This window comes from Saimiri boliviensis, chromosome 21, assembly GCF_048565385.1.
Source record: "Saimiri boliviensis isolate mSaiBol1 chromosome 21, mSaiBol1.pri, whole genome shotgun sequence".
Taxonomy (NCBI): domain Eukaryota; kingdom Metazoa; phylum Chordata; class Mammalia; order Primates; family Cebidae; genus Saimiri; species Saimiri boliviensis.
Genome location: NC_133469.1, coordinates 6,874,558 through 6,899,943, shown reverse-complemented (window position 1 = coordinate 6,899,943; position 25,386 = coordinate 6,874,558). Strand labels below are relative to the sequence as shown.

The 25,386-nt window shown below is 50.9% G+C and overlaps 1 long non-coding RNA gene across 1 annotated transcript in view; it reads left to right on the top strand.

Moving 5' to 3' along the window:
• The window catches only part of LOC104652139 (uncharacterized), a 96,129-nt gene extending 71,323 nt beyond the window's left edge, over positions 1–24,806 (top strand). Inside the window, exons 3-4 of the long non-coding RNA XR_745487.3 lie at positions 7,866–8,107; positions 21,847–24,806. This is a non-coding gene — a long non-coding RNA (uncharacterized LOC104652139). The remainder of the gene's footprint in view (positions 1–7,865; positions 8,108–21,846) is intronic.
• The last annotated feature ends 580 nt before the right edge of the window (positions 24,807–25,386 follow it).

Sequence of the window (25,386 nt, the reverse complement as noted above, 5' to 3'; positions counted from 1 at the left end):
GTCTCAGTGCTGATTTTTCTTTGCAGCATCAAGCATCTCTTTCCAACATTGAGCATGGGAGTCAAAGGTAGAGAGAGGAGGCTACTGCAGGCAAGAAAGTCAAGGGACCGTGAGGTCGTGCCTCTGTGGTGGGCTTTCACATGGGTGTTCCAGGCCCACTCATGCAGGGCTTGAGACGGAAAGAAAAGGCTCTGCGTTGGAGCTGAAACTTCCATGTGTGCAAGGAGTGGTGGCTGTGATGGAAGTCAGTGTGAGGGGGAGGCGAGCTGGTGGCATGGAAAGGCAGGGGCTCAGGAGCAGAGTGAGAGTGTACATGTGGGTGTGCACGTGTGTGTGCACACGTGTGTACATGTGAGTGCATGTGTGTGCTGTGAGGGCGCAGGTGTGTGTTCCTGCACATCTGTGTGCATGTGTGTGTGTGTGCATATGAGTGTTCATGTGTGTGCTGTGAGGGCAAGGTGTGTGTTTCTGCATGTGTGTGTGTGCATGTTGGCATGGACGTGTACTCTCCAGCTGGAGAACGAAGGAGATGTACAGCTGCCGGGGAGGTGGCCGACTTAAGGAAGGAGGGAGGCATTGCCCGTGACAGCGGGATCAGGGGACATGATTCTGAATGGCCCCGCACAGTTTTGGGGGTGTCTTCTGGAGCATCTGTCCAAGGCTTCATGCATTTTCCCCAGAGATTCCTACCCCAACAGGGGCTGTGCTGTGACAGGTGCAGACAGGAGCCCAGGAAATGGCTGGTGGGGCTTTCACCCCAGCTCTACACCGTCACGTCACTCACAGGTGGCACTGGGACTTCTCAGGGTCCCATTTCCTCTCTCTGAGAAAGTGAGGGCGCTCTGAGGCCTGCGTATCGGACGACGTGTTTTGGGTGCCCTGCACTCCTCTCCCTCCCTGTGGACCGTGGCTCCAGTGCAGGGCTGAGGCATGAGCAGAGCAGGCATGGCAGACAGGCCCAGCCCAGGCCCCGAACCGTGGCGGTGCTCATCACAGAGCAATAGAATGCACACTTCCTGGGCTGAGAAAGCCTCACCTTGCAGGCAGGGGACCTCAGGAGCAGAAGCTCCGCACGGGACTAGGGCCCTTTCCTGCTCTGTGACTTCAGGCCAGTTCTTCGGGCTCCTGGAACCCACTCCCATCCTGGTGGTGGGAGTCTTACTTGCTGCTCAGCAGTTTGCTGAAAGGAAGGAGGACCCTCCCCACCTGCCCTGGGCTCCCACTCACACCAGTGTGCGGGGCCCTCCCCCTCCCTGCTGCTTGTCCACCGGGGACGGGAGCAGCACTGAGGACTCCTTTCCCCTCAGGCTCAGGAGGCAAAGTGGCCTCTGCCCCAAATCCAAGTGGAAAATGGTACCCCCCACCGCCTGGGTGAGATGTGGGTTCCTTGCCCCTTTCTCGGTCAGAGTCCAAGTTCCGCTGTGCAATCTCCCCTGAATGCTGTGACAGTGACAGGCCACCCTCCCTGGGGGCTCTGCCTGCCGGGGCCTGGGAGCTGCCCCTCAGGCCCGCTGTGGTGGTCTCTGTGAGGCTTGCTTCTCTCCCTGTTTGTGCGTGACGCCACCTTCCCAATACAACCATTGGCCTCATTAGCTGAGGTCAGCACTTCCTCCGGGAGCTGGGGGGAACATGCTGATGACGAAGGCGTCCTGAAAACCCGCACGTCCATTTGATCGGCTTCTTTGCTTTACCAAGCCTCTGGGATTGGGTAGGGGTGAAAATGGCCATGACTGGGGCAGGCTGGAAGCCGGGGCTCTGGCCAGGGAAGGCTGCTGAAACCAGACCCAGGGGCAGCGTCTTTTGGGCTCTGTGCATCCGGCGTCCAGAGCAGGGTGGGGCAGGGGAGGCATCCATACATCTGGCTGCCCTCACTCCCAGCACTGTCTGCTGCGCCCCGTGGATCCTTCTGGAATGGACCCCGAACTCTGTTTCTACCCCTCGGGGGTCCCTTGGGATGAAGCTGCAGCCCTCAGGACCCTCTGTGGGTGCTGGGGTTGCATTGCGCCCTTGCCTTTCCTGGTCATGGATGAGCTCAGGTCCCCACGTTTGCCTGGCCCTCGCTCCTTCCCCAAATGTCCCCTGAGTGCAGGTCTGCCTGGGAATGGGCGTCCATTGCAGATGTGGGGGGAGGTGGGGTCCTTATAGTCAGGCTGTGCGGGAGGCTGTGAGCTGACTTAGCCCCCCACGTCTTCAGAAAGCAGGGCAGTGTGGGCCCAGGAGGGGGGCAGATGTTTGGGGGCCAGGCCTGGCTGCCGCACTTCCAGTCACATGACAGCAGACGGACCCTCAGGCCTCTCTGAGCCTGAGTCCTCAGCTGGAAGTGGCAGGCCGCTATTCATTTCAGCATTCATTCAACAAACCTTCCCAGGCCTCCTGAGAGCCGTTCTGTTCTAGGGGTTGGGGACCCGGCCATTAGCAGAACACGAAGTCCCACCCTGAGGAGCTGACATTCTAGGGGAAGAGCCAGCGCTGGAAGAGTCCCCGGCACTCCATGGCTATTGCATTTAATATTTATGGGCATCAGCAAAGAGCATAAGCATGGCTCTACCATCTGCCAAGTAATCCTGGCCCGAGGAATTGGCCCCAAGGAGCTGATCTGTGAAGGACAGGGCCATAGGTAGAAAGCAGCATGACTTCCCAGAGTTCCACTCGGTGGAAACCTGGACCAAATACTCCTCTGCAGAGAGCTGGTCCAGTGAAGTGTGGCCCGTCATTTGAGGGAATGGTATCTAGGCACTCAAAATCACAACTAGGGAGTAAGGTACATAAAATGTTCATGGTGTAAAATGGCATGCATGCAGCGATTGCACGTGGGGAAATGTGTGTGGGGGACAAGGACTGTGTGTGTGCATGTGTGCTCATGCGTGTGTGCATGTGTATGTGCGCACGTGTGTGCGTGCATGCGCATGTGAGCGTACATGTGTCCATGTGCACGTGTGCATGTATGTGAGCACGTATGTGTACAGGTGAGCATGAGTGTGCATGTGTGTGCATGCATGTGTGCAGGTGTGTGTGCGTGTGTGTGTGAGCACACATGAATGCAGGTGTGCATGTGTGAGTGTGTGCATATGCATGCCTCTGTGTGCGTGCCTGTGTGTGTGTGTGCGCATGCATGTGTGTGTGTACATGGGCTAGGAAAGGCAAGCAGAGAGAGAGGCTGGCACACTTGGGCAGCAGGGTTGATCCACCACGGGGCACAGGCTCACACGCGGGCACAGCCACAGCAGACGGTCCTAGCCTGACCCTGTGGTGACAGCTGTGGCTCTATGGCCACACGGCCTGTGACCCCTCCTCCCAGTAACCGTTCCTCTTTCCCCAGACGCTGCCTTCTCTGGACTATGTGTCGTCATGCTTCATCCTCTGCAAACGTAGTTGCCACCTCAGGTCTTTTCTTCCTGGGTGCAGACGTGTGGCCATGTGAAGTGGTGGCTGTCACTCTTTGCTCCCTGTGTGGGGGCTGCTGAGGCCCTTCATCAGGCACTTTCTGATTCCCAACCCCTGAGTGGCCTGGCCACTGCCTCTCCCCGCACCTGGCTCTTGGGACCGCCCTTCTGTCTGAGCTGCCTGGGATGCCTTCTGCTGATGCTATGAGGCCACACCCTGTTGCCTGCAGTCAGAGAGCCCGGGGGTGTGGAGCGTGGCACCGGGAGTCAGAGGCCAGGCCCACAGCCGGGAGTGACCCCACCAAGGCAGCCTGGAGGCGGTGAGGGGAGCCTGCCTGGCCGATGATGGGAAGTCCTGGGGGCCCTGTGGCACTCTGGGACCAGGCATGTGTGTTCTGACAGTGCAGTGCGTGTGCAGTGTGTGGCCGTGCCCACCTCTGTGGGATGCTGCCATGCTGAGGCCGACTTCGGCTGATGCTGGCCCTGTGGAAGCAGAAATGTGGGAAAAATACCAAATAGCCAAGAGAAAGCTTTTTTGCCTGAAGCCTGAAAATAAAAATACTTTATATATGGAAAACAGGTTCTTTATTGAGTTAGAAGACCAAGTTTTCGCAGCAAGCTAAAATTATTTGTGCTAAACAGGGAGGTGGATCACAGAGAAGAGAATTGCCCGGCTTCCTCCAATACCTCCTCTCTGTCCCTCTATTGAAATTCTGTCTGAAAAGGGGACGCTCACTTTTTTTTGGGTGAAAAAAAAAAAACCCGCAGAATAAAAGCAACACAAAGTCAGCATGCGATTGGAGAAAGAGGCTGTGTGAGGAGTTTTTGAGTGCCCCAGGACAGAGCCCAGGTGGAGACCCCTCCTTCTGAGAAGGAGAGGACCGCTAGCTGTGGGCTCTGATTATTACATTCCAGCCATTCTGTGGTTTTACATTCCAGAACTATGACTCAGAAACCTTTCTGGCTTTGGACACTTGGCCATGGAATCAGTCACAGTAAAACAGATCATAACCTAGTAAAGGCACGGTGGGTGCCACGTGCCGGGGCGAGTGCACCACTGGGCTTTTTCACAAAAGGGGTCCATCAGGCCCCAATTCTGGTCAAGGCCAAGCCTCCTTCCATGCCAAGAGGAAGCGTGCTCCGGAGAGGAAGCCACAGAAGACCATGGGCCCAGAAAGGGGAAGCCAGATGGGCCGACTGATTTTACAAGCTATAAATATGCATACCGCATAGTGTTTAAGAGCTCCTGCTTCAGAATTCCTGGGCCTGGGTTAGAATCTCAGCCTCAGCATTTGCTACCTTTTCTGAACTTGAGTAAAGCGTGTAAGCTCAAGCCCCGTTTTCTCATCCACCCCAGCAAGGTTGACATGAACAGTAAATGGGGTAGTGATATAAATCACGTTTCCTGGCCAGGCATGGTGGCTCTCGCCCGTAATACCAGCACTTTGGGAGGCTGAGGCAAGCGGATCACCTGAGATCAGGAGTTCGAGATCAGCCTGGCCAACATGGTGAAGCCATGTCTACCAAAAATACAAAAAAATAAATAAATAGCTGGGCGTGGTGGCAGGTACCTGTAGTCCCAAGCTACTCAGGAGGCTGAGGCAGGAGAATCGCTTGAACCTGGGAGGTGAAGGTTGCAGTGAGCCGAGATCACACCACCTCACTCCATCCTAGGCAACAGAGCAAGACTCCGCTTCGGAAGTGCTTTTCTGGGTGCTAGGAGCCAGTAGGCATTCCAAAAATACCTCCTTTATGCCTGATTTGTAGGACAGAGGTGGGTGGTTTTCTCCCAAGTTGGGCTTGTTATCTTGCCCTGAATGTCCTCTTTCTCCAGCCTCATCTGCCCATCAATATCATCCCCCAGCCTCCAGGCTCAGAGCCTGGCTCTGCCTTCCACACCTCTCCTTCACGCTCCGTCAGCTCCGCTCAGGCACATGGTTGCCGACACTGTCAGGTTCTGCCTGGATCCCATCCAACCCCTTTCTGTTCCAGCATGGCCCCCTTTCCTCCCCCTGCTGCGGCGGACCCTCGCCCTTCTCTGGCGGACCGCCCTGGCCCCTGGCCCTGCATCGTCTGCCCACACAAAGGGCTGGAGACATCTGGGAGTTGGCGTCCTGCCCCTCTCCCGGGTGCCCTTGGCTGGGCTGGGGTAGGAACTCCCGGTCCTCTGTTGGGTTAGGACATCTCTGAGGCATAGTCCAGAAATCCCTTGAAGGCTCCAGCTGAACTTGCATTCTGTGAAATTTCTCCTGAACTCACACCCTTCCTTGGCTTCCTCCTCTTCCTGTTATCCATCCTCCACCCCTCAGGGCCTCTGGGAAACACATCCTTGAAACGTCTCTTGCAGGAGAGCCGTGGACAGAAGCGGTCAGGGCTGAGACATTCATCTGTGGGGCCCGCCTCCTGCATCCTCATGCACTCCTGGGTTACCCCACAACGTCCTGAGGGGCTTTGTGTGCCTGATCCACGCTTCCCACACTCCCAACCTGCACCTGCCCTCCCGCACCAAGGCTTGGATAATCTACAGGTCGGTCAAGCCCTTATTAAACCCTCACTAATGGCTGGGCCGGGCAGGTGCACAGACACCATGGGAAAGGAGGTGTTCCTTGTTGATTGTTCCTTGTTGCCGGGAGCTTGCTTTCCAGGAGATTTATTTTGCTTTATCACTCCTTTACCTGGAAACCTTAATTTGATCCATTATCAATTAAACCAAGACCAGGATACTTCATTCTGATATGCAAAGCCCCCCATATTTGTTGAGTGAAAGGAAGATGGTCACCCTGGCGTGTGCCTTGAAACAGAGCTGAGCTTCCCATCAACACCGAGTGAACAAAAGAACAAGATGAATGAATTCTACATGGAAAACCGCCCTCAGTACGTCCCTTCTCTCCCCTTTTAACCTGGCCCCAAAGGCCTCTGCACCCGCTTCCTCTTGTGATGCTGGTTCCTTCCGCCTGCGTTTACAAACCCAAACGCTAGGCAAGTTTCTCCTTGGCTCTTCATTTCATATGCCCGAGTGTCTCCAGCTTTCTGACTTCTCGCTGCGGGCTCTAATGGAAGAGTCCCTCCCTGCTAGCCTCCTTGGTACCTCCTGTCTTCTCCTCCTGACTCTAAGTGTGCTATTCCCTGCAACTGCTCTCTAGCTTCTGGTAAACACAGCCCCGCACTGTCCACCTTCTTCGCCGCCCACAGCCGCGGGACTCATCTGGCTCACGGCAGGGAGGACAGGAACATTCCGTGCCATCGTCTCGATGTTTCCATAAATCTATACTAAAATAAATCTATCCTATTGAGAATTCTATTAACTGTTTCAGATTACACCTGCTCAGTGACGACAGAAGGTGGACCCAGCCCATCGTTTCTATCTTGGTCCTGTGGAAAGCTGATGAGCTGGGCTATATGCCTCAGTCCTAAGGAGCAAGCCTGCACTGAGCCCCCGTCACAGCCGGCTCCGCGTCTATCCCCAGGGCCTTGCTCCGCTGTCGGCAGGGATGCAGTTCCTGGCACGCAGCACGTAGTCCCTGGATGTTAGCGCTCACCTCATTTCTTCACCAGGGAGCCTCTTTCTCAGCCACCCAAGCCTGATCCCCCGCTCCGTCTTGTGGGTCCTGCATCTACTCCTGGCCCCCATGTCTGCCTCTCACCCTCCTCTGCTTCTGTCTTTTCCAGAGTAACACTTGCTCGTTGCTTTAACAAACAATCCCCAAATCCCAGAGGCTTAGCACAGTAACAGTTTTCTTTCTCTGCTGAGGAATGAGGAGATTCGCCTGCTGTGAGCATGGAGACTCCCTGGCCCTCCTCCAGGCAGTTCCTGGGCCTCCCAGAATCCAGCCATCTCAGCTCCACGGTGAATCTCATGGAGATTTTATCTCACTCATATATTTGTTTCTGGATGCCAGTTACGCTCCTCTCTCCCTGACTGACTTAATTACATCCAGGGAAAAACACCAACTTTGGCTTGATATTTGTAGTTCAGATTTTGAAGATTCCACCTGAAGAGGCAGGCAGTCCAGCTTTCCCACTCTGCCATCCCAGAATTTCAGGGACCTCTCTCGTCGCTGATCGCCTTCCTGAGGTTCACCTGCTTCTTGCAACCTCTTGTCATGTACTGCCAAATTACCAGGACTCACCATTCACATGATTTTCTCACCTCCTTCTCCGGAAACACAGACTCAGTGGGTGCGTGGACTGAGTGAACGCAGAGAGGAGGCTGAAGTTCCAAGATGTGTGTCCTCTGCCTGGTTCACATTAGCATATTTTTCGTTTCTGGTAATCAGGTGATAGGGTTTGGCTGAGTCCCCACCCAAATCTCATCTTGAACTGTGGCTCCCGTAATTCCCGTGTGTTGTGGGAGGGACCTGGTGGGAGATGATCGAATCACGGGCAGGTTCCTCCGTACTATTCTCATGGTAGCAAATACATCTCGGAGATCTGATGACTTTTTAAGGGATTTCCCCTTTCACTTTCTATTTACCGTTTCAGATTACACCTGCTCAAGTGACAACAGAAGGTGGACCCAGCCCATCATTTCTATCTCGGTCCAGTGGAAAGCTGATGAGTTGGACTGTATGCCTCCGTCCTAATGAGCAAGCGTGCACGGAGCCCCCGTCACAGCGGTGATGGTGCTTTCACTTGACTCTGGCTGTCTCAGCTGCCTGCCGCCGTGTAAGGCATGCCTTCCACCTTCCACCAGGACTGTGCAGCTTCCTTAGCCCCGTGGAACTGTGAGTTCATTAAGACTCTTTGTCTTTATAGATTACCTGGTCTCTGGTACCTCTTTATCAGCAGTGTGAAAATGGACTCATACATCAGGTTCCTCCCAGACAGCTGCCTGACCTTGAAGCCCATCTCACCTCCCTCCTTATTTAATGAAAACACCCAGCCTAAGTTCCAGTGTCTCCATCAGTCGGGGAAATGCCTCTCACTGCCAAAACAGCAGCCCCCACCTCTCTGGAGCTTGACCGAAACAGGCTGATTTCCCCTCACTCTGCAGCTCAGTGCAGTTCTGTCGGATGGGGGCTAAAGTCAATTCCCAGTTGGTACCCCACAGCCACTGCCCTCTGACTCACCATTAACACTTTCCACAGTGATCAGACCTGGCTGCCCCAGCAAGATAGCGTAGGCTGGGCGGCTTCAAGAACAAAAATGCGTTTTCTCACAGTTCTGGGGGCTGGAAAGTCCGGGATCAAGGTGCCCGCCAGCACGGCTCCTGGGGAGGGTCCTCTTCCTGACTGGCAGGTGCCTCCTTCTCTGTGCCTCCTCCCATGGTGGGGAAAGGGGGAACTTTGCTGCTGTCTCCCTGTGGTCTCTTCTTACGAGGATCCATAAGATTGAGGCCCTGCTCTCACGACCTCATAAAGTCTTAGTTACTTCTCGGAGGCCTCGTCTTCAAATATAGACACACTGGGAGTTAGAGTTTCAACCTGGGACTTCTGTGAGGCACACACATTCAGTCCACAACACCTCCCTCCATCCCGTGCTTCTAACAGCAGATCAGGGAAGAGGGCGTGGTGGAATCGTGCAGGATGCTTGTGAAGATCAGGGATTGAAGTGATTTACATCATTTCTGCCTACATTCCCTGGGCCAGAACTCAGTGTATCACCCACAGTCTAATTATGAGGAAGACTGGTTTTCATCTGTGGGAACTAGAAAAGTTCCTTTTTAAAGTTTTCTTTCTTGTTAAAGAATAAATCATAAGTGTGCTAATAACCTTGTGAAACCCTATCCTCTATAGCTGTTAACATGCCATGCTTCCAGGCATGTAGTACATTCTGGGTCCTTATACTTTGACCAAGATATCTGTGCTGGACGTGCTCACAGGCATGTTCCAGCTCTCCTTTGCTTTTGCCTGTTTAGAAACGTTTTGTTAGCTAACCAGGTTTTAGTTTAGATTGTGAGGTCTGGCTCCAGACCTCCAGATCGGACACACTAACTGCTGTGTCTGATCTCAGCAGAAATGAGACACAGCAGTAAGAACAACCCCAAATGCGTAAGGAATAAATTTGTGTGTTTTCCTTTGTTCATTGTACTCTCGTGGCAAGATGGCTAGCGAGGGTACCCTTCCTGCAGTCCAGGGAGTAAAAATTACATTGCTGAAAGATCCTTTGTCTCAGGGCTAAATTTTCTTTGTGGCACCGAGCATCTGTTTCCAACACCTCTGTGCACAGGAAGAGGACCCGAGTGGGAGCACAGTGACACTCTGCCACAGCCTCCACTGGGACACCATGCCCCTCAGGTCCAGGTAGTCAGTGTGCCCTTTACTGCGTAGACGTGTGGGATTAGCATGGTGTGCCACCTGGGATAATGCATCTTCCTATTGTAAAATCTTGAGGGAATGAATGTGTGAAGGACAGAGGGTCTGGGTTGATGGGTTGCATTTCACCCTCTGAAAGCAGCCAGTGGCCATCCTAGCCCACTTGAAACACTGTAATGGTGTGAGAGTGTGTCCATTCATTGGCCGTTGAGTCAGGGTCTGCAGGCCAGACTTCTGCAGGTGGTGAGACCCACGTCTCAGATTAATGTAAAGGGCATAGCTTGTTTCCTTTCTTTTGCTTTATTTTTTTGTCTCTATATTTACAGTATATTTCTTGTCATCTGTGTATATTTGAGTCATTTTTATATAGATCTGGCAATCTGTGTTTTTTAATGAGAGTGTTTAGACCATTTATGTTTAATGTGATTATATTATTAGGTTGAGTCTATGCTCTTGCTGTCTGTTTTTAATTTCAGTATTTTTTTCTCTTTTTCCATTTTTAATGTTTTCCTACCTTTTATAGATAATATGTGGATATTGTGGGTGACTCCCTCCTTTGCTGGCTTCTTATATATAACTCTTTTATTATTAGTGGTTGCTTCAGGGTTTATAGTATGTATCATTAACTTATCACAATCTACTTTGAAATAATATGCCATATCATGTATAGCATAAAACCTTGTAACAGTATATTTGAATTTCTCCACTACTAGCCTTATGCTCTGGTTGTCATTCGTTTTGCTTACACATGTTATGACTCCTGCATTACATGCTTTTGTTTAAGTAATTATCTTTAAAAACAGTTAAACGATAAGAATACATTTTAAAATAGTTACCTACACAGTTACCATTTCTGCTCGTCCTTCTTACCTTTGTGTAGATTTATTTTTTACATCCTTTTTCTTAAAGGACTTCCTTTAATACTTTTTCCACTGCAGGTCTGCTTATAATGAGTGCTTTTAGCTTTTGAGTGTTGGAAAAAGTACTTCACCTTTATTTTTGAAAGATACTTTTGTTGACTGCAGAATTCTAGGTTGACTTTTCAAAAAAGACTTTACTTTTTCAGAGCAGTTTTAGGTTCACAGCAAAATCAAGTTGAAAAGACAGAGATTTGCCATAAATGCCCTGTCCCCGCACACGCACAGCCTCCCCACGGCCAACAGCCTCCTCTGGAGGGGCACACGTGTTACCGTTGATGAATCTACACTGACACAGCAGGATTACTGAGGGCCCACAATTTAGGTCTCACTCTTCATGTAGCACAGTTAGATGGGTTTTGACAAATACATACGGACATGCACTCACCATTACAGTATCATATAGAGGATTTTCATTGCCCCTCAGGTCTCCAGTGCTTTATCTATTCATCCTTCCGTCCCCACTAACCCTCAGCAGTTAAAAAACATTTTCACTGCCTCCACCGTTTTGCCTTTTCCAGAATGCTGTAAAGTATATGATACGTAGATCGTATGTAGCCTTTTCCAATTGACTTTTGTTTTTAACTTAGTAATATGTATTTAAGTTTCTCCCTTGTCTTTCATGGCTTCATAGCTCATTTCTTTTTAATCTTGGATGACATTCCCTTGTTTGGACTCTCATTTTATTTATAATTGTACCAGTTTATTCATTCACTCATCTATGGAGGGGCATCTTTACTGCTTCCAAACTCTGGCAGTTGTGAATAATTTTTTCTCTGCAATGCCTCTAATCTATTAATCCCACCCAGGGTGTCTTCAATCTCACACACTGCAGTTTTCATCTCTAGAAGTTTGGTTTGAATGTGTGTGTATGTGTGTGTAGTTTGCATGTCTCTACTTAACTTTTTGAAGATACACAATACAGTGATAATCACTTTTTACTGTTCTGACATCTGGATCAGTTCTGAGTTAGTTTCAATGAATTTATCTCCCAATGTTGCATTTTTCATTTCTTTGGGTGCCTGGTGATTTTTGGATGCAAGAAATTGTCAATTTAGTCTTTTTCTTTCCTGTTTTTGTTTGTTTGTTTGTTTGTTTTGTTTTTTTTTTCTTTTTCCAAAACAAACAGAGTCTCCCTCTGTTGCCCAGGCTGGAGTGCAGTAGTGTGATCTCGGCTCACCACAACCTCCGCCTCCTGTGTTTAAGCAATTCTCGTGCCTCAGCCTCCTCCCTAGCATTACAGGCACACTCCACCACACTTGGCTAAATTTTGTATTTTTAGTAGAGACGGGGTTTCACCATGTTGGCCAGGCTGGTCTTGAGCTCCCAGTCTCAAGAGATCTGCCCGCCTCAGCCTCCCAAAGTCTGGGTATTATAGGCATGAACCACCATGTCCGGCATGAAATTAGTCTTTTAAGGTGCTGGATATAAATATTCTTAAATTTTGGGGGGGGGGGAGGGATTCAGTTAAGTTAGCTGGAAACTATTTATTCTTGTTGGTTCTTGCTTTTAAGATTTGTTAGGCAGATGTAGAACAGTGCTCAAGTGAGGGCTAAGTACTCCTCAGACCCTACAGTGATGAGTCCTGGTGAATGGTCAGTCATGGTGTTTCAATTACCATGCACATTAGTAAATAAAGGAAATGTATAATCCCAAAGGCGAGGGGCTGATATCACTTTCACTGTGGTCAGCAAGCGCTCAGATCCGCTTCTGAATCCTGAACCCTGGGTCTGCTCCTAAATCTGGAGTAGACAGGCAAGCCACAGGACATTCCCAGGTTACGTAAGTAGGACCTGGGTTGGGTTTGGTGGCTCCACCTGTGAAGGCGGGAGGGGTCTCGACTCCTTGAAGACGCTGGTATTTTTGTCCCTTACCAAAAGCTACACTGGCATCCATGCCTTCTCCTGGAAAGAATTACAGCAAACGTTCACTCGCCCATAATACAAGGCTTATCAGCCCCCTAATTAGGTTGCTCCAGTGAGAATTGGATTGTTTCAACTGTGATGGGAGTGGATCTAACATGACAGTTATTTATGCCTTTCCTATTTCAGACTGAGAAGGGCACCCGCTGACTCTCCAGCCAAGCGTGTCGGCTTCGCCATTGTTGGGCTGCAGGGCTGCCAGCACCCGGGGCTGTGGCTCATTTCTGCCATCCCTGATGGTGCAGGCGGAGGGCTATGGAGGACCTGCAGGCAGCTGAAAGGGGAGTTTTGTGGGCCACTCCCCCCACTGTTCACATCTGTCCCATGCATCTGCACGAGCACCTTTCCAAACCAGAGTCCTGGAAGGCCGTGCCGGCGATCGCGGGTTTGCTGATAATAACTCACTTCAGGGGTTGGTGAAGCGGCTATGACTCCCTTAGTTTCTCACACGTTGAAGATCAGGGAACATTAGAAATAACTTGTTTGCTCACCTTACAAAGTTCCTCAGGATTGGAACCCAAAACTGACCCCAAAGCTCTCATCCCTGGCATTCACCGTCTTTAGCTCTTGGGTCTGTTTCTGGACTTGTGTTTGCTGTCTTGTTTCTCTGAAGCTGGAGAACAGTTTGATGTAACATGTTTGCATTTTAAGGTCCTTGAAAATCTGAGGGTACTGGGTCGATTTCGTCCTGGGCCTGTGGTCTTCTGGGTCTGTTGTCTCCGAGGTCTGTTGTACCCAGTGTCTGTGGTACGCTGGGTCGATTGTCTCAGGAAGTTGCTGCCATCTGTAGCTCTTGTTTCTCTTTGCCATGGGATGGCTCATCAGGCTGCTTTTCTGAGGCTTCCTTGTGAAACTGAAAGAGTCCTCAGGGAACTCCAGCCCCTGCACAATGAGAGTTCCATCACCATGGCCTGTCGGAGAGAGCCTGCTTCCACCTGGGCTGCTCCATTTTTGAAAAGAGCTGCGTCTTTCCATCTGCATTTCCCCTGTCCCTCCATCAGCACTGCCCTGGGAACACGGGGACACTCAGCCTGAGGTAGGGACTTGCTTCCAAAGGCACTTCTCACGGGAAATCGGCCCCTCCCGTTCATTTCTGCACAGGTGACTCATGCTCATTAGGCTTAATCACAGTGATTAGATTCCTGAGACACACAGCAAGTGATTTTAATACTCATGAAATATTTTGTTAAATGACTGTTTCTACAACAACAGAAATACGATATTTCCCTGATTATTAGTTGTGCGGGAATTGGGAATGAGACTCCATTTCCTTGATTCATTCTTTTTTTTAGCTTCCAGCAAACTCCCTTTACTTCGCCTGTTCCTTCAAGCGCGCACCCGTGCACACGCGTTTGCAGCCCGGCCCTGGTCATACCTGAGCCTGCGCCCTGCAGAAAGCAAGTGAGGCTCCCATACCCCTGGGCATCTGGGGCCTCCCCTGCCACTCCTGCAGGCCTGTAAGCCAGGAGGGAGGGCTGCCTCTGGCTTTCCTGCCAGGTGGGCATTATCCCAGGTGGCAATGCACCTGCCATGTCACGGAGGCAGTACTGTTCTCACCGTTTCCCAGCACACCAAGGCACACGTCCCTGAGACCTCCCCATCAGCAGCACGAGGCCCCAGGAGTCAGCCCGCGCCCGCTTCTGCAGAGCAGAGGCTGCAAAGGGAAGAGTGGCTGCAGCCCCCGCCCGGGCCAGACCCAGAGCTGGGTGCTCCGCTTCTCCCAGTGGTGCCCAGGCAGACTCCAGGGCCTGGCCTGTGCCTCCGTGCCCTGGGCTCCCCTTCTCTCCGTGGCATGTGGGCATCCTTGCACACCCTGGCTGTTCTCTCATGTCTCCTCCTCTCACTGGGTGACGCGAGCCTGCCAAGGCCTTCCCAGGGCCTGAAAGCTTTGGGGCCAGGCAGGGACTTACAGGACGGGCCCAAAGGGGTTCAGACCTCAACCCTCATGGCACCTGGGTCCTTCATGTCTTCTTAGATTCAGGAGAGAAAGACGATTATGGTAGACAAGTGAGGAAAAGCAGGGACACAGGAAGGAAGCCCGAACCCCGTCAGATAGATACCGATGCAGGCCTGACACGGGTCCGGCCCTGTGTACCCACCCGCATCTCACCTGGAGTGATGGGCGGCCCCAGGCCAGGTAGAACTGAGAGTCAAAGACAAACATGACTGTCTTTCCTGCCAGTAAACATTGTATTTAGTTTTCCCTTAATATTTGATACGTATACTTCTATAACATATCAGTTAGACAGCATCTTAATGCAAGGATGCCTATGAGCCCCTCCCAGAGCCAGAATATCGTGGTCTCTGGTCCAGCCGCCCGTGCTTCAGCCCAGGAATCGAATGTGACTCCCTCCTCCCCTTGCTGACAAGAGGCTCCTGGCTTTGCGATCTGCATTTCTTTGAGTGCTAATGAGGATATGCACATTTTTGCATGCTTATATTTTTCTTTGATATTTTGCTTATTGGCACCTTTTAACCATTTCTTCTCTGGATGGAGGGACTTTATCATTTTTTTCTTCTGAGTTTTAGGAAATATTTTAATAAAACATAAGTTGTCGAATTCATCCATATTTTCTCCTTGTGACTTCTGCCTTAGGCCTTTGCCTAGTAGACTGTTTTTACGTCCTAAGGTTATTTAAAATGACATCTTTTTGAATTTCCAATATTTTATGTTTTGTACAAACTGTACATTTTAAATCCATCTGGAATTTATTTTGCTGTAGAGGTAGGTAACTAACATCATTTTATAAATACTTCTTCAGTGCTCTCAGTACAATTTAGAGAATAATCCATTTGTTACCAACTGATAACAAAATACCATTTTTATCATATGTCAATTCTTCCAGAGGATTCTTGGGCCGGTTTCTAAACTATGTATTCTATAATTCCACTGATCTCTTTCAGTCTCTCTCTATCTGCAAGCAGCATACTATTTTATTAATGTAAAGTTATTTGATAAGACAACGTTTCTTGGTTATCTACCTTTTTTATTTTTTAAGAAAAAATACTTCAAATCAAAGATCCATTTTGTAAAGTTCCACTGAGATTTTCATTGAAATTCTAATTTTTTACCAATTAATTTAGTGAGGTTTGACATCTTCAAAAAGTTGAGCTCTTCCCTCTGGGAGCATGATATTTCTTTCCATTTATTCAAATCTTTCTTCACGTCTGTTCCTTGGTATCTGTCCCGGATATTTCTTGTTAGTTGCTGACTATGTATTTTATTTGTTTTGTTGCTGTTACACATGGAGATTGCTGCAGCCAGTCCTTTCTGATGTATAAGACAGTTACTTATCTGGGATATTGGTGTCATTCTGAATTATATTATTACTCCTAGTAATGATATCTTGTTTTTTAAAGTAGACAATCCTAACTTTTGGAAACAATCATTTTGTTTTCCCTTTTCTGATATATTAGAGCTTCAGATTTTAAAATTTATTTGGAGAGGGCCTCAAGGAAGGTTTGCCTTACTGAACTCCCCTCACCCCGTCTAGCCCTTTCCAGGAGCTAAAACCCAGGCTAGTGCTGGAGGGAGGGACCAGTGGCTGCTCTAAGCACGAGACCTGCTGCTGCCAGCTTTGGGGAAAAGGCCAGGAAGGAGGTCCCACCGGGCCCAGAATCAGCTACGCTCCTGGTTCTGGCCAAGCGGAAGCCAAAGAGCTTCATTTCAGAGTCAGGCTTTCCCATTTTGAAATGACTCAATTCCACTACGTAGCAACGTATTCCATAAATTAGCTATTTTGATGTGGCTTTGATAGGTGCTTACGATACCAAGAGTAACAATTCACGTGTTCATTCATGGATTCATTTAGTAACTACCTGCTCTGCATCTGGCCTAGGGCTAGGCTCTGGGAATTGCTCAGGGCCTAGTATACTTATCAGTGGATAAAATGAGCAAAAATCCAAAAGGTATGTGACGCATACCTACAATGCTGGGATAGAGAAAAGGTAATTTTAAGAGAATAAAAAATGAAAGTACAGGGAAAGTGAAGTTCAGGCAGCAGAGCCTAGAGTCTTGCATGCTTATGAAGATGGAGCTGCATTTGGGGCTGTGCTGAGCTCCCTGGCCCCCAGAGCAAAAGAGCAAACAAGATGAACATATGGTATGTGTTTTCCGTAGGAAAAACACAGACCTGGTTCCCTCATGTTCTCTTTCTATTTGTGGCCTTGCTGATTCCCAGAAGGAACCTGATCTCTAAGAGAAACAGAGACGCAGGTTTATTGGGGCCAGACCCTGTGGGTACCTGAGTGCCACGGTGAAGCATTTGGAATGAATGCAGTGAGTGCTGGGCAATGCGGGGAGAAAACAGCCCAGAACCAGGGGCCGGCTTTGCTACATATATTTTTAATACTAAGTGACTTTCATCAAGTCATGTTGCCTTTTTGAGCCATGGTGTTTCTATAAACATTGAATAAGAATCTCTGTCCTAAAATTCGCTTTGTGTAACGAATTATTATATTTGAAAGTACTTCTTAAATTATCAAGTGTTAGAAAATGAAGATGATAGCAGTGATATCACTTTGAACATCGAAGTGGGGATGGGGATTGGAAGGAGGAAGGCTGGAAGAAGATCAGGTGGGGGATCACAAATGCCCACCCAGGGGCCCAGCAGGAACGCGGGATGCCGGGGAGCATGGAGGCTGCCTCCTCAGCATCATGTACGTGACTTGCTCCTGACCCCAGCCGGAGCCCCGGGCGCAAGGCAGAGGAGAGGGGAGGCAGGGGAGGAGATGTGCTGGGCCCGTGGGGGCAGGTGGCGGGCCTGTTGCCTTCCGCCATGTGACAAGCCGATCCTTGTGTGCTGCGGTGAAGCAGGCACCCTGGTCTAACACGTCTGGACTCTGAAGGTCTGCCGTTGGCGTCACGGCCTCCACTTATTGAGGCTGGGACCTCTGCTGGGAGGATGTGACTGGTGGAGAGGGTGCTGGTGGCCGAGAAGTCCAGAGTCAGCTGTGACTGCGGACCAGAGCACTTCTGGGGCCCCTTCCTGTGGCCTGGGCTCTTCCCAGCTCCGCGGCTGGGTTCCCAGAAGAAGCTGACCCTGAGCATGTGAGCCTCTGCTCTCCTGGCCTCAGGAGCTACACCCAGACCACATCCCCCAGCTCAAAAACAGATAAATAATGCCTACTGCCATGTGGCTTGTGGTGTCCTGACTCTGTGGTCTCTTGAAGGCTGCCTGGCCTTTCTCTGAACCCAAAGCTCCCCCTATGGCCTTGGCAATGGATTCTTCCAGAAGCTGAGCTGCGCTCGGGCAGACAGGACCATGTCACAAGAACTCCCTTTCCTGTTCCCCAAATCCACCCTCCTCCTTGCTGTCTTTCAGTGCTTGGGACATCCAGGCCTGGAAGCCCCTCCATGTCTCCCCAGAAGCCCCTCCCTGTCTCCCTGGAAGCCCCTCCCTGTCTCCCCAGAAGCCCCTTCCTGTCTCCCCAGAAGCCCCTCCCTGTCTCCCTGGAAGCCCCTCCAGAGCACCTCAGTAGGGAGCACTGCCTTTGAGGAGTGAGATCCTTTTGTGCCTTCATTTCTGGATGCCAACTATGTTTAAATAGATGCTTTTGTTCAGTGGGACGGAGACACACAATGCCAACTTCATAGTCACATCAATTCTGAGAAGTACTTTTAAAGCATTTGGCACTAAACTGAATTGTTTCAAAACAATTAAAATTAATGTGTAGAAATAAAAAACAATATGCGTATCCAGAATCCGACTCTTCTGTTCCTCCTGTGGGCAGCAGTTTGTGGTGAGTTCCCTTTCCTTATCATTACAGATGCAGCCCGGTTCTTAGACTCCTCACCAGCAGGAGAAAAAACTCAGACATTGACTCTCTCACCTTGTGGAAACAAATGATTAGCGGTAATTTGTGGCGTAGCGGCCAGGAAGCATTTAGGATGATGCCTAAGGCTCCTCCAATAATGCACAGAAAAGCCTTGATCTGGGCCCACCCTCAGGCCCTCTGGAAGGAGGAGAGGGGTCCCCGTGTGTCCAGGTGGGGTTGAGGTCCAGGGTTCCGCGTGCTGAGTGCGTATACTAAATGCTGGAATGTGGAGGCCTCGCAGGGACCCCAGTCACTTACCAGCTCTTCCTTCAAGTGTGCGCTTTTCAGAGCTGCTCTTGACCAACACCACTCAGCTCCTGGGACCCGGGAGGCTGCTCCCGCTGTTCTGAGACATCAGGGCCACCAACGGCAGCCTGGGTGGGTGCAAAAGTGAGGGTCCAGGTGGGGGGCCCGTCAGGCGGTAAAGCCCCCCAAATACAATGAGCCAAGGGTTTTGTCAGGGAATCACAAGGCTGGCGTCTGAAGTGGACCTGCCTGTAGACCCTGCAGAGCCTCAAATCCTACCTTTGTTAGTAAATGATCAGGCTTTGGAGACTTTCTGGATGAGCTAAAGAGTGTCTTGTCTCCTAACCAATTTCCTCAGGTGGAGGAGCCAGGGACCTGCAAAGCGTATCTAACCGAATGGATTGTTTTCCCCTATCAGAGCAGTTCAAACTCAGCCCTGCTGCAGACACAGAACTTCCTACTCATATGACAAATAGCCCTGCTTCCAGCCTTGGCCAAAAACCTCAAAGATTGACTTTCTCATCTTGCATAAACAAGTGATCAGTGGTGATTTGTTCATGGATGTGGCCTAGCGGCCAGGAAGCATTTCGGATGATGGCTATGGCTCCTCCCACAATGCACGGACCGGCCTCTATCTGGACCTACCCCCAAGGCTCTCCAGAAAGAGGACAGGGCTCCCTGTGTGCCCAGGTGGGGTTGAGGCTCAGGGCCCTGTGGGAGAAATAGTAGTGGCTGATGGAAAAAGAGGCGGAAGCCAGTCCGAATTTTGTGACCTTGTCTTTGCTCCGAGCTTTTCCAAGGCAGGCTGAGTTTAGATCCCAAAGGCCTGTGCACGCCCAGGCAGGGGCGCCTTCAAGCCTGTGCTGCTGCTGCCCCACACTTTGATGTTCGGTTTGATCTCAGTGCCCTTCATCTGGAGCCAACAGCCTGCTGCTTGGCGGTGGCCCACACAGGCTGGCTGAGGTAATGAATGAGCAGATGAATGAGTGAGTGAGAGGTTAAGACATGTGAGGCAGGGCCTGGGCGAACGGAGAAGAGCCTGTGCAGGTGAAACGAGACTGAGTTGGGGGAGAGACGCAGGAAAGGTCAGTTGGATGGTAGGAAAACGTGGGAACCTTGCCAATTAACAAAAGAAAAGCAAAAAAGTATGTCCGACATCCAACGTCTTCCTGTATCCGGGAATGCTCAGTGCAGCTAAAAGGGGAAACGTTTTGTGGAGGAGACGGAAGCCCAGGCTCTTGCCCAGGCTCTAACACCTGACACCCTGCGTGGCCTGCATCGTTCTAGTGTGGACACACAGCCCCGTGTTAGATCCAGTGAACTCCAAGTTTCTCTTCAAAGGATCAGTGTGTCAGTACGCTCAGCTCTCTTGTTCTTCAATTCTCCATATTAAAGTTTAACTTCCTTGTAGTTTTGGCAAACAACCTTTTTCACCAGTTCTAATCAGTAGTTCACATCAGTCCCCTGCTCCGTCCTGACTCATCTGGTCACCTGATCCGGTCACCTGTACTGATCTGTTCTGTAACTGTCCTTCCCATCAAACTACCCGCCCCGCCACTCTGGCTCTTACCCCTGCTCTCTTTAAAATAGCCAGTCGGAATTAGCTTCGACTGTGTGGTCTAGCCTTGGCCAATAGGGGAAATGACAGAGCAGTAGGGGGTACCTGCATCAGGAATAAGAACCCCTTCCCCTCCCTTGTCCAGGTATGAGCTCGCCATGACTCCATCTGTCAGCCGCACCCTCCTATAGAAGTAAATGAAATTTATATTCAAGTGCTACTTCTGCGGCACCGAGAATTTATGTATAATACCCCGGAGAGCCCAGGTGGAGGCCAAGATCGTGGGCACACTGGAGGCTGGCTCTGGAAGGACTGGGTGTGAGATTTGGGGAATTTACTGAACCTTGTTACATGCCAGTTGCCACATTCCTAAGGCAGCGTTTTTTTTTTTTTTCCTCATCCCTGCCTGAGGATGAAGTGACAGGCAGACGCTCAGCACAGAGCATGGTTCCCCGATGTGGGATCATCACTCGGCAAACCGCGGCTCCACGTGGGCAAGACCAACCCGCGCACAGACGACGACATCGCATGTATTTATTACCATTTTCCTTGTTCCAGAAAAGGTCTCAGCCTGTTTGCGAAGGCACTGGAAGGTCTGGGATGCAGCGGAAGTTCCAGGGATTGGAAGTCTGATACCCGACGCCTTCTGGGCTGCGCTGCGTGGCTCTTGATGAGTCTCTCATTCAGTGCCTCTCAAGGCCAGGGTTGTTCTGCTTTTCCGTTTGGAAAACGGGGGTCCTGAAGCCCACTTGCTGAGAAGCTGGGAAGACTGGAGGTCACACAGGCAGGGCCTCCACATGGGAACCCTGCAGTGGGGGGCAGCTATTGTCACTGCCACTCTTGTCATTCACCTGTCACTCACAGAGGGGGAGGGACATGACCACAGAAATGAGGTGACCTTAGCTCAGCTGGTGCCCCACAGGCACCTCCGTGTGGAGCTCCCGGCAAGGAGGGAACATTGCCTGAGTGCATCCTGGAGGGATTGCACACCTGCAGAGCTGGGGCCTCCCACGGCCAGATTGCGTGGCTCAAATGTTTACCAAGCCAGCTAGTCCTCTGGGCTGCTTGTGACAGCGCCTCTGCGTTGGCGTCTACGCCTTGGCAGTGCGTGAGCCACTGTAGACCAAACCCCAGCACCTCCCACCATGGCCTGAAGGGCCCATGTGAACCATCAGCAAGGTTCGCAGAGGCTTCGGGGCAATGGCCCTGGGGAGGATGAGTGTGTCTCAGGGACTGTCCTTAGTCAGGTTCCTATAGAGAGGGAGAGTAAACACACAGGGCCCCAGAGTCCCTTGAAAGGGATAGCCTTTTCTGTGCATGCATGGCAATCGACTGATCCTCAATGAATGCCAAGCTCTCTGCATTCAAAATCAATTCCACAGTTACCAACGAGCAGGCACGACCTCAGCCTCACGGCCTGAACCACCTGGTAGCCCTCTCACTCGAGCACCTAAGCTAGCGAAGAAAGCAAGCCCACCCTGCAAGCCCACCCTGAGGCTTCCACCTTCCGCCTTCCCAAGAGACAGGGAGCCTGGCCCAGGGTCACCTGGGGCCTTGAATCCTCAGACCCTGGAAGTACCAGGAAGGCCCCCGCCAGGGGCTGTGAAGATCTTCATTTAAATGGAGATTTTGACTTTCTGCTCTCCCTAGCTCGGAATACTAATTAGAGCAAGTGCTCGGATAATTTAGAATGCGGCACATTTGCAGATCTGACATTTTATTTCTTTCTCTCTCTCCTTTCTTTTTCAGGTTGGGATAATTTTTTTCTCCTTTTGTAATGTTGAAAATCTAAAGTAAAACTCAAACCTGCCTCCTTCCAAAATCTAATATCATGTGACTCCAGGAGAAGGGGTGACAGAGGAAGAGCCCTGCACCAGCTCCCCCGGTTCTACCCCAAGCCCATGTTCCCAGATTCTGTACGTCCTACGGGACGTCCCACCTGGAGCCAAGCACGGCCCCAGGAAGCCTTGTCTGAGAAGCTCCCGGCGCATTGCGATGAGGTGGGGCAGGTCCCTCGGGCGGAGGGTGTATGCAGCAACCAGGAGGATACATCAGAAAAGGTGAAGAAAACAGCCTTTCAGTTTTTAAAAAGAAAAAAACATTTAAGAAGAAAACCCCTAACTAGCACCCCACGCCAGGACGGACGGTCCCAGCGCCCGGGGAGCCTCTGTCCTCACTCCAGTCCTGTGTGCGCGGGAGGAGGTGCGTTCCTGCGTGACTCACCCTGTGGCTGACTTTCTCCTCTGAGGCCAGCTAAATGCTCCCCGGTGTGTGGTCCATTGTTGACGAGCCTCAGGCCTTTAACTCTTCGTTGGATTTGGAAGGTATCTTTGCACCTGTGTGAGTCGGAATCCAGCTGAATCTTAACTGCGAAGGCTGCTTTCCCCAATCTCTTTTGTGGAACCATCCACCCTCCCGCGTTGTCTTGTAACTCCCTGTAACCTCTGCCTCCCGGGTTCAGGTGATTCTCCTGCCTCAGCCTCCTGAGTAGCTGGAATTACGGGCACCCGCCAATGCGCCTGGCTAATTTTCGTAATTTTAGTAGAGACAGGGTTTCGCCATGTTGGCCAGGCTGGATTCCGACTCCTGACCTGGGTGACTGGCCCTTCTCGGCCTCCCAAAATGCTGGGATTACAGGCCTGAGCCACTGTGCCCAGCCGTTTTATAAACTTGATCCCTTGCTGAGCAAAGGCTCTCTTAGGATATTGGTCCTGGTCCACGAGTGTTTTCCTATCCTGGCATCCGTGGCTTTATTTCTATAGTTTTGGGATACGGTTTGGTATCTGGTGGGACAGATTCCCGCTATGATCCTTCACTTACACATTGAAAATGTTAATATATGTGTTTTCCCCCTAAATAAACTTAGGGATGATTTTTGCCACATTTTAAGAACAATCTTCATGGAAATCTTGATTGGAATTACATTAAATAGCAAATTAATTTAGCAAAAATAATATCCAATATTTTATTTTTATTCAGCAACAAAGTACTGTGCTCCATTTATTCAAATTATCTTTTATTCCCTTTAATGAAGATGTATTCTTTCGTTTCAGAACCGGCTGTGTCTTATTAGTATTTGTTTCCCGTTGCTCTTTTGAATATTTCGGTTTTCCTGGTCTTGATTTAAGTTGATTAGAATGCTCGTCATGGCGAGGGGCAAAAAAAGGCCCAGATAGACGTGACTGTAGAAGAGGCATGGCCCATGCAGCTGAAAGGCAGTGGGCGAGGTGCTCAGCTCTCTAACTGGGCTTGGCCCTTCTCTGACGATCAGCTCTGACCCCTACCTGGCTCCTGTCCAGCCAGAGCCTGGCCCAAGGGACCTGAGGCAAGCACTCTCTCACTCTCCCACCCCTGGCCCAGGATGGAATGACACCCATGGCCCCTGTGATGGGATTAGCGCCTTTGGCGGAATCGATCAGAGCCTCTTGTGGGTTCTGGGTCTGGGGATGGCTCCTTGGAGGCACATGGTGGCTTCACAGTGGGGGAGGTGCTCCCCAAGGGGAACCTGTGTGCTCTTAGGATGGGAAGGCGATGATGGATTTGGAAAGGGCACCACAAAAGGCCAAAGTGTTCAACAGAATCAGGAAGTTTAGGTGGAAGACAGCGGGAGCTGGGAAGATTGAAACCTCAGGCTCCAACGGGATGGGTGGTATCTGGAGGTGGGGCCTTTGGGAGGTGATTAGGTCAGGAGACCCAGGACCTCATGAATGGGAGAGGTGGCCTTGCCCAGGCCCCTGGAGGTGGGGACTTTACAGCCGCACTGACCCCTCCTCTGTGGACGACACCAACCCCCGCCCCCCGGCCCTGATGTGGTCATCTCCTTCATGACCTCTACTCTGAAATTCAGCTGTGATTTAGCTGCCTGCTGGTTTTATGGTTTAATTTTCAAGGACAGTCCTTTTCAAGTTCGGGGGCCATGTTACAGTCACCTCTGTGCACTGTGGTAGAATACCACAGTTATCTCATGAACGTAGGAGGGCCCCTGCGGAACTGAAGACAAAACAGAAGTTTCTACTGAAAGAAGGGGCCGGAGGCTCTTTGCTTCTAGTGAACAAAGGCCCTGAGCTTTTACAGCCCTTCTATTTATTAAGTAAAGTGAATAGGGAGGAGGTGGTGATTGCCAGTCAGCTACCTGATTTATCACGGGCACTGCCTTCCTTGTCCATCAGGTTCTGGAAGTTCAGGTAGACAACCTCAAGGAGCAGGGGACCTGGCGGTGATTAAGGCTGGCTCCTGCCCCGGGGATCTTTCCATCTGTGGGCGGGACAGGGGTGCGTGCAAGGTGTGCTGGGGCAGCCCAGGGAATCTCGGAAAAGGCATCAGCCCAGGTGCCAGGACAGCACTGGGCAGCCAGCATCGCTGCTCAGCACTGGGCGCTGGAGGAAGGGCCCCAGGGAGACGGTGTCCCTCGTGCCTTCTGAGTGACACAGAACTCTGCAGAGACACACAGCCAGGGTGTGCCCCGCAGAAGGCGGGTGCCCAGTGGTGAAGGGAGCACACGGGGCACACAGGCGGCAGGAGTGCTCCAGGATGGATGGGGCAGGGCTTGGAGGGAGGGGGAGCAACCAGCAGCCAGGTCCAGGTGGGACTGGGCGGGGCGGTCACTAGCCCCTGCAGAACCCCCATTCATGCTGGTGCTGGTGCAGCCGTAGACAGACTCCTCCCTCCCTCCCTCCCTCCGTCCCTCCCTCTCTCCTTCCCTCCCTCTCTTCCCCTCCCTCCCTCCCTCCCTCCCTCCCTCCCTCCCTTCCTTCCCCTCCCTCCCTCCCTCCCTTCCTTCCCCTCCATCCTTCTTTCCCTTCTTCCTTCCCACTCCTTCTTTCCATTCTTCCTTTCTTCCTTCTTCCTTGCCTGTCTGCCCCTCCCTCCCTCCCTCCCTTCCTTTTCTTCCTCTTTTCCTCTCTCCTTCTCTTTCTTTTTTTTTTTTCCTCATGAAGAGACAAAGAACTGGTCCCTGTACGTGCAGCGCAGCCCCCGTGCCCATGTCCTGAGGCATACACTGTGTGTGTGTCTGTGTGTACGCCCATTTGCTCCTATTATAAATCCAGGTTTCAGCGACAGAATATGTTCTGTTCAGTTTTGCTTGTGAGAATGTGTTGAGATTTTGGCAGCATAGATGAAGATAGACTTTTTTGTAACGTTTATGAGTTATTGGAGATGATAAAGAGTTTCTTTCTGGTATTATTTTATTTAGTAATTAAATTATTCCAATTATTTGCAGCTTTGTCACTGCTCTTATTTCTATGCCCACAAGGTATTCAAGAAACCTGTGAGGTATTCAAGAAATCC